This window comes from Mustela nigripes, chromosome X, assembly GCF_022355385.1.
Source record: "Mustela nigripes isolate SB6536 chromosome X, MUSNIG.SB6536, whole genome shotgun sequence".
NCBI lineage: Eukaryota > Metazoa > Chordata > Mammalia > Carnivora > Mustelidae > Mustela > Mustela nigripes.
In genome coordinates, this window is record NC_081575.1 from 86,890,689 (window position 1) to 86,899,616 (window position 8,928).

An 8,928-nucleotide genomic window follows, 5' to 3' on the forward strand; every position below is an offset into this window, starting at 1 on the left:
ACCTTGCTGGGTTTTGGGTATTTTTATATTCCTGTAAGTATTCTTCAGTTTTGCTCAGGAATGTAGCTGTATTATTTGAAAATAGTTCAGTCATTTCAGGTAGTGTTTTAATGATTTGTTAGGTAGATCTAGAGCTAATTTTCCTGGCTTAGTGTGAGTATTAGGCACAGCTGTCTCTGATTCTGTCTGACGGTTCTTTTCCCCTCAGATGGTTTGTTCACACATATGCTTTGATCAATACTCTCCTAAATATTTGAGTGGAAATTTTTGAAGATTATCACAGAACTCTCTCATTGTGTACCTCTCTTCTCTCTAGTATTCTGACCAGCTAACTCTAGTTACTTTAGTCCCCCCAGACTTTCAGGTATGTCTCCCCAACTCAGGGAGACCACGAGGCTCTGCCTGAATTCCCCTTTCTGCACCTGGAAACACTCTCAAATAGTACAACCTGGAAACACTCTCAAACAGTAAGGTGGGATTGTGATAGGTTTCATTTCATACTTTTCCTTCTCTCAGGGATCACTGTCCTTCATTGTCTGATTTTCAGTGACTTGAACACTGTTGTTTTAAATATTTTTTTCTGGTTTCTGTGATTGTTTCAGGCAGGAATATAAATCTGGTCCCTCTCGCTCTACCCTGACTAGAAGTGGAAATACGATCATCCCATTTTAAAATGAAGAAATGATCTCAAGAGGACTTAGTGTTATAGTAAGTGGGAGAGCTAGAATTCATGCCCAGTTCTTTCCACCTCTACTCCAAAAAACATCATCTTAGAAGTATCTATATGGCTGGGGAAACTGCAGGACTTCCATCCTCCCCTTCCCAGTCTATGGCTTTAAAAAAAAATTATTTATTTTTTTAAATTTCTTTTCAGTGTTCGAGAATTCATTGTTAATGCAGCACATCCGGTACTCCACGCAATAGGTGCCCTCTATAATACTCACCACCAGGCTCACACAACCTCCCACCACCCTCCCCTCCAAAACCCTCAGTTTGTTTCTCAGAGTCCACAGTCTCTTATGGTTTGTCTCTCCCTCTGATTTTCCCCAACTCACTTCTCTCCATCTCCCCATATCCTCCATGTAATTCCTTATGCTCCACAAGTAATTGAAACCATATGATAATTGACTCTCTCTGCTGGACTTATTTCATGCAGCATAATCTCTTCCAGTCCCATCCATGTTGATATTCATCCAAGTTGGATATTCATCCTTTCTGATGGAGGCATAATACTCCATAGAATTTATCGACCATATCTTCTTTATCCATTCATCTGTTGAAGGGCATCTTGGTTCTTTCCACAGTTTGACAACTGTGGCCATTGCTGCTATGAGCATTGAGGTACAGATCGCCTTTCTTTTCACTACATCTGTATCTTTGGGTAAATACCCGGTAGTGCAATTGCAGGGTCATTAGGATAGCTCTATATTTAATTTCTTAAGGAATCTCCACACTGTTTTCCAAAGTGGCTGCACCAACTTGCATTCCCGCCAATAGTGGAAGAGGGTTCCCCTTTCTCCACATCCTCTCCAACACTTGTTGTTTCCCATCTTGTTAATTTTGGCCATTCTAACTCGTGTAAGGTGGTATCTCAATGTGGTTTTGTTTGGAATCTCCCTGATGGGTAGTGATGATGAACATTTTTTCATGTGTCTGTTAGCCATTTGTATATCTTCTTTGGAGAAGTGTCTGTTCATGTCTTCTGGCCATTTTTTGATGTGATTATCTGTTTTGTGTGTGTTGAGTTTGAGGAGTTCTTTATAGATCTTGGATATCAGCCCTTTGTCTGTACTGTCACTTGCAAATATCTTCTCCCATTCCATGGGTTGCCTTTTTGTTTTGTTGACTGTTTCCTTTGCTGTGCAGAAGCTATTGATCTTGATGAAGTCCCAAAAGTTCATTTTCGCTTTTGTTTCTTTTGCCTTTGGAGACATATCTTGAAAGAAGTTGCTGTAGCTGATGTTGAATAATTGTTCATTTATGTTTAATCCTTAATTTTGTTTGTTTGTTTTTAGAAGTAAAGGTGAGCAACTATTTAGGACTGTATATCTACTTTCCATCTCTCTTTTCAGAGAGAATAGTGTCCTTAAAGAGCTGCATTTTTAAATGCCTAGTATTTGTTGTAAATCAACAGATTATCTTTCTCTCTGTGTTTGAAACTTGCATAAACATTCAGCTTCTGTTGTTATTTCTTAGGCTCACTTATAGGTCATATACTTGCCCAGTTCAGAACCTTTGATTCTTCCTCTGGAAGAGTACTCTTTTGTCATTCTATCCGTCAAATTCTGTCCCTCATTTCAACCCCATCCCAAGGTCTATTTCTACTGGGAAAACTTCCCCACCTACGCAATTTCTACCTCTCTAAAATCATGCTAGGTTTGTTTGGACAAGATGCTCCTGAGGTCTGTTCCAGCTCTGAAGTAAGGTTTGTGGGGTCTAATATTACTCTCTCCCCTCTCTAAATTACACCATTTGGCATAAATTCATTCTGAATTATATTCTAACTTTGTGCCATATATCCTATGCACTCTGTCTGGCAAGTTGCCCATCATCAGTAAGTTCCAAATAAATCTTGTTGAAAGAAATGATGAATGGCATTTTTTCCCTAGTAATTCAGTGTATGCCCTTTTTTCCTTCTTAACCAGAAAGTAAGTTTCCTGAGGGCAGAGCTAATGTATTTTCCTTATTTGATATTACATACAGGACCTCCGCTATGTCAGAGGTATTGCTGCGTGTTTGCAAGGACTCTGATTCCAGAGAATTACCAGCAACCTGATTTTCCAGAATCATGGTACCAGGCTCAGGTGATAATACATAGTCCCAAAGTAAATATATGTTGAATGAACAATGAGATGGCTCTGGAACAGAGAGTTTAGCAAGACATTCGTTCTTACACAGAGAAACAAAGATGCAGATAGTGCAGACACACTCAAATTTTATTGTTTGCTTGATACATCTGCTGCTTTGAGGCTTATACTTAATGTGAGTCTGTTGAATGATTTACAGGTATACTCATGCACGGAGATGAAGGGCTTTATTATAAATCTCCCTCCTTGTGTTGTAGGATACTGTGCATTTTTCAATGCTGTAAACATAAATAGAAAAGTGTTTTGTCTGTGACAAGGACAAATGTCAGTTGGCAAAGCTCTTAAAGATGCAGACTTTTGAATTTGAGTTCTCATTATTATAGTGTCCTGATTTGAGAAGTAAGCATAAAAAATGCTTTATACTTATAAATTTTATTCCATAAACCTTTGTAATAAGGAAAAACAATAAAAGTTATTATATAAAAGTAAAAGATGTAGAAAATAGTGTTAAGCAAAAATAAGAAAATAAAAGCCATTCCTCTCTCCAACATAGATAACTGCTGATAACATTTTAGAGCATATTCTCTCAGTTTTTTTCTATACATATTTAATTCAAAAATGTAATTATACTAAACATATTATTTTCTACATGCTTTTTCATTTAGCGACATGGAAACTATTCAGTATATATTCATAAAAATTCTCCAGATCATCATTTCCCACTGCTGTTTAGCACTTCAATGTATGGATCTACTGTAAGTTATTTATCCAAACCCCTAATTTGAGTCATTTTTGTCATTTTCAGCATTTCTACCATCATGAAATTAGAGGAATGAATGTCCTTTGCAGCTAAAGCTTTATGTACATCCCTAATTATTTCCTTAAAATAATTCCCTAAAAGTGGAATTCTTGGGTCAAAAGTATGCAAAAATCAAAGGTTTTTCACACCAAAACTACCTCCATCCCAATTTAATCTCCCAGCAATATATGCAGTACTTTTTAAATGTGATTTCATTTGTACTTATAACCTTTATGCAGGAAAAGTTTAAGTCTTCATATTTAGCTGTTGAGGAGACAGCTAACGAGGGTGCAGAATAATCAAAGGCATATACCATTAACACCACAACTAGAAGCCCACTTTCTCCATTCCTTGTACTCTTGGAGCAGTGCTCATTGCATCTCTACCAGTAGTATTTGGAAAAACTGAGTCTGAGTGATTCCTTCATTAAAATTAAGATGTATTAGGCAAACACGTATTGAAAAAGTTAAACAGGCTACAAAGCTTATGACAGTAATAGGATGCATCAAACCTTTAGACTTGTCTTTGCAATTTAAGTATTTTGCCATCAGGAGGTGATAGAAAGCCACTTCCTACCTGCACCCCGCAAGAAGGAAGTAAGTATGTTTTTTCTGAGAATTTAGTCTCTTTCTCTCTCTATCTATCTCTGTTAGGCAGCAAGTAGGATTTATTGGCTGCCATGAGTAAGGAGGGGGCAGTGCCAAGGTTCTCATGAGTGCACAGCCTGGAATTTGTCCAGGAGGGGCCATGATTTGGAATGTATTTGATCCCACAGCCATCTGGGAAGAGCCATTTTTCAGCTACCATGTCTTCAAATTCATCTGCATCAAACTCAGTTAAGCTCCACTTCTTGGAAATGTGGATCTTCTGGAAGCCAGGGAACTTGAACTTGGCCCTGTGTAGGGCCTCAGTCACATGCTCCTTGTTCTACAACTTGGGACAGATGGGCACGATGACTTGACCAATGTTGACCCTGGCTGCTGTGCCTTGGGGCTTTCCAAGGGCACTCCACATACCTGTCTAGAACCAGCATAGGACATCTTGTTGAGAAGGATGAAGTGGAAGAGGTGGAGCCACACTCAGATGTGAAAACCAACTTTGCCCCAACTTTTCATCCTGTACTTATCAATACAAATACGGACAGCTTCCAGGGCTTCAGAGGAGAGCTGCTGCTATTCATCTGACATCATCTAGCCACATACTAGGCACTCATCCATCTTTTCTTTCTTCTACCCCAGGTCAAAGGTACAGATCCTGGCATCAGGGACACCTCTGTAGGAGTGAGGCTTTGGATATGGCTTGTTCTTAACAATACCGGTAACTTTAGGCAGTGTGTAACCCATGATGACATCAGGATCTTCAGTGGAATGCCAAGGGCAAAGAGAAGACAGTCTCTTTTCTACCTTTCCACTTATTGTGTAATCACAAGCTACAAAACTTTGTTTTGTATCTAACCAAAAATTTATGAAATTAGGACTTCCAATTGGATTGGATCAGATCAAGATTGAAAATAAGTTTGGATGGCTAAGGGATTGTCTCACTATATGCTTTGGGCTAGACTTAAAGAAGTGGGTTTCTTTTTTAAAACAAGATTCTAACTCTAATATAACTTTTGGCTCTTGATCTAATTAAGTTTATGATCTTTAATTTTGCAGGATGCCACTGTGAAAGAAAAAAAAAAAACAGAACAAAAACAAAGACACAGCTAGATGCAATTCATCATTACCAAACAACACCTTAATTATTTCCAACCTAGGAAGTGCTCTCTTAACCTGATGCCTGCTTTCCCATTTTAGACTTCCTATCCCAAGGTAGATTGATTGTAAAAAATGGCATAACTATCCATGCCCCCTTGAGCCCATGCCCTTTGCAACCTGACTTGGAAACTTCTCTCATCAAAAGGTGGAGTTTGTGTCCCCGTTCCATGAAACTGGACTAGCCCTGTGATTTGGTTTGCCAATAGAATACAGTGGTGTTGCAGTTCCAAGCCTAGGCTTCCTAAGGTTCTGCATACTTCTGCTTGCTCTCTTGGATCCTGAAGATCTAGGTGAACAACACCAGACCAGCCTCTGGAAACATGAGCGGTCTCAAGTAGGAGAGCCATCTCAAGCAAGGCTGTTACAGACCAGCCAGTGCTCAGCTATTCCACCTACTAACAACGTTATTTATAACAGTAGGTATCTGTTACTTTTGGTCTAAAGCAATTGAGCCAATAATAATTATTACCCTTCCCCTGCTTGGGGTTCAGAATAAAATAAATCTGGGAGAGAAAAGATTCTGTTTCTGATTTGGCTGGTTTTGTGTATACAGATCAATGAAGTGGCCTGGCTGTATTTATATACACTGATGATTAACCTCCTGATACTCTTTGTGACTCTGACTATTAATGCTTAGGAATGAGTTTAAAAATATTTAATTGGCCTGGTGTCCAGCCTTTCCAATCATATTTCATGGCCACAGTAAGCCGTTCCTTGTTCCCCAAACACACCTCAAACACAATAACACTGGCATGCCTTCACTTAGACCTGATCATCTTTCCTTCTTTCTTTATCAAAATATTTGGGTAGTCTATGAAGCAGCTGATTTCCTTATAGTTTCTCTCCTCTGTGAAACATTCTTGATCATGCTTCTTCATCCTCTAGTATAACATATTTCTCTTTCTTCTCTGCTTATTTTAATATGTATTTTGTAATGCTTGTCTCAGTTTGACTTATAGTCAAAGATCTAAAATTCTGCCAGTATTAGCTAATCTTGAAGATTAAGAAAAAAACAGGGCAAGTTTCAAATAATGTTTTAGATATTTACTTGTAGAAGATGGTTATGATGTTCCACTTTTGGGGAAAAAAAGGAACAAAAGTCATTTTAGCCATGTTGAGAGTTCAGAAAGCAAGTGTATATTGACTTAACCTATATTATGGAATCAGAATTAAATTTGTACTGGTCATTATGTCATAGCCAAATAATTGTTATTATTTTTCCTATTAAATTCTATTTTTTAATGGAGAAAAATGGAGCAGATCTCTACTCCAGAGAGAGAGACAAAAAAAGCCTGGCTCAGTTCTGGACAAGAGGAGTAATCAGTGGAAAAATGTCATCAGTGTTATGGATGCTACAGCTGGGCTTCCATCCATCTTGTTAAGGGACCTAAACACAAGCCTCTGACCTCCCCTTCAAGCAGGACCAGCACAGCTAAGCCTGGATCTCACCTAAGACTCAAATATCTCCTTTCCTGTAAACCACTTCTATCCTGAGAGGAAAAGGCTACAGTTTATAAACATTTTTATTGGTCATGTTTGACCATTTGGCCAAGAGGGAAGAGTTAGGGGAGGGATGTTTGATGTTGGTTTAAAACACACACCTTAAGTAGATTTCCTTTCCCTTGTTAAAGAACTTTTCATGATAATGCTTCATTTAATTGAAACCTGTTAGCAAGCTAAGAAGGGAAATTAGTTTATGAATAAACGAAGAAAGCTAGAAGCCATTTGGCAGCATGGAGTCACGGCAAGATGTTCAGTTCCAGCAGCTAGCATAATGTCACCCCTATAGAATAAACTCAAAAGAGATTTCTGTCTGCCCAAAAAAATGGATACAATTGAGTTAACAGAGTTTTAAATGACATTGACTAGAATATCAATCGAAAGAATAAAAAGAAAACTGATTTTTATTACAAAGTCACTGCGGATCAATAATACATAATAACATGGGCATGAGAAGCAGTCAGTAACAGAAGACATTCAATGATTCATGAGCACATTAAGTTCATGAAATAATAAGTCCACAGTGTTATATTCTATCTTTTTCTGAATCAATAGCTATGGAATTGAATAAGAAAGTGGAATATTTTCAAAAGGTGCAATAATCAGGGTGACACAGCTGGGTGGAGTTGCTTATCTGGAGGATAGCTCCACTATGTAGCTACGTAAGAATAAAAAAATTCAAAGGTTTAGCAGGGCATAAACCCAGACATGTTCCCTATGACAAACTTATTAGCACATTGGTGGACTGTGATTAATTACGTTGTGTTAATGAATGGTTCTCTGCTCAAGCATTTCTTTTCTAAGATGGAAAAATCTTATATGCTGACTTCGTTTCCCCCCTTCCTCTGGGTCATGAAGGAAGCAGTGTGTTCACAGCGATGTGAGTACTTCAACCCCCGTCTAACTGCAGGATTCTGACTAGCATAAGCTGACGACAAATAGATGACCGTGATGTCCAAAGAGAGGAATGACAGTCAATGGAACCTATTTTCTGACCCTCTCCCAGACAGTACCATGTTGTCTCTTTTGGCAACAAAAATATCTTTGCAAAGGGATCCATTCAAAATCTCAAAATATGCCCTACCTAAAATACTCTTTACTTTGATCAAAGGTTCTCCTCACATCTTTTATGCCAATTCCTTTAGACAGTAATTTTCTCTCTGTCTGTCTCTCTTTCATACACACACACACACACACACACACACCACACAAACATGAGTCTCATAAACTCGTACACCAGAAATGGAGATCTCAGAGGTCAAAAATGAAACATGATTTTAAAACTCTTTATTAGCTTATTTTAATACCCAAAATAGAGATTCTAGGCCATATAGAAACCTTTATCTGGGTCTTTATTTGAGTTTGTCTTTTTCTAGTTATGTTTATGTGTCCATGTGGGTTTACAGGTGTATTCCTGTATCTTCTGTTAGCGCATCTGAAGTCTCTTTCAATCTGTCTCTTCCTCTCTTTCTGTCTAATCTTCCTTCTAATTTATTCCAGTAACTATGGACAAAAGAGAATGGAAATGCATATATATTTTATTTCTTCTATTTATTGAATTTTTTATGTTTTCTATTCCTCTTGTATAACTCACAAAAGTCTAATGTTATACATTTCTCTTTTAAAAACAATAAAAGCCCATTTAAATTGCCATATCTGTATTGATTGCCAATGGTTTCTACCTCCCTTGAGTCACTGATCCTGAAAAGAAGCAAGCTTCATCTTCATTATCTTAATGAAGTCAGAGTTTTCCTTTTCAGAGAAAAAGGAAGGAGGGCTTCCAAATTTTTTCTCACAGTCAGAATTTTGGTTGTCATTGTTTCTGGACTTCAGTTCTTAACTTTGCTCTGTTAACAATGAGAACTTATGTTTCTATGTCTCTATAATTTTGTGTATATGTCTTTGTATACACCCGGCCTAAATTTCAATTCACCCCTGGCACAATTTACCTCACTCTTTCAAATGATGCATTCTGCTTAGGAGACATCCTTTCTTTTTTTTTTTTTCTCTTTTAACATGCTCATGTAGCCAAACAATTATCTTGCCTTAGAACCTCATTCACTTC

The 8,928-nt window shown here is 37.8% G+C and overlaps 1 pseudogene; it reads right to left on the minus strand.

The window, feature by feature from the left end:
* Positions 1-4,315: 4,315 nt before the first annotated feature.
* On the minus strand, positions 4,316-4,907 carry LOC132006938 (large ribosomal subunit protein uL16-like; annotated as a pseudogene).
* Between the last annotated feature and the right edge of the window lie 4,021 nt (positions 4,908-8,928).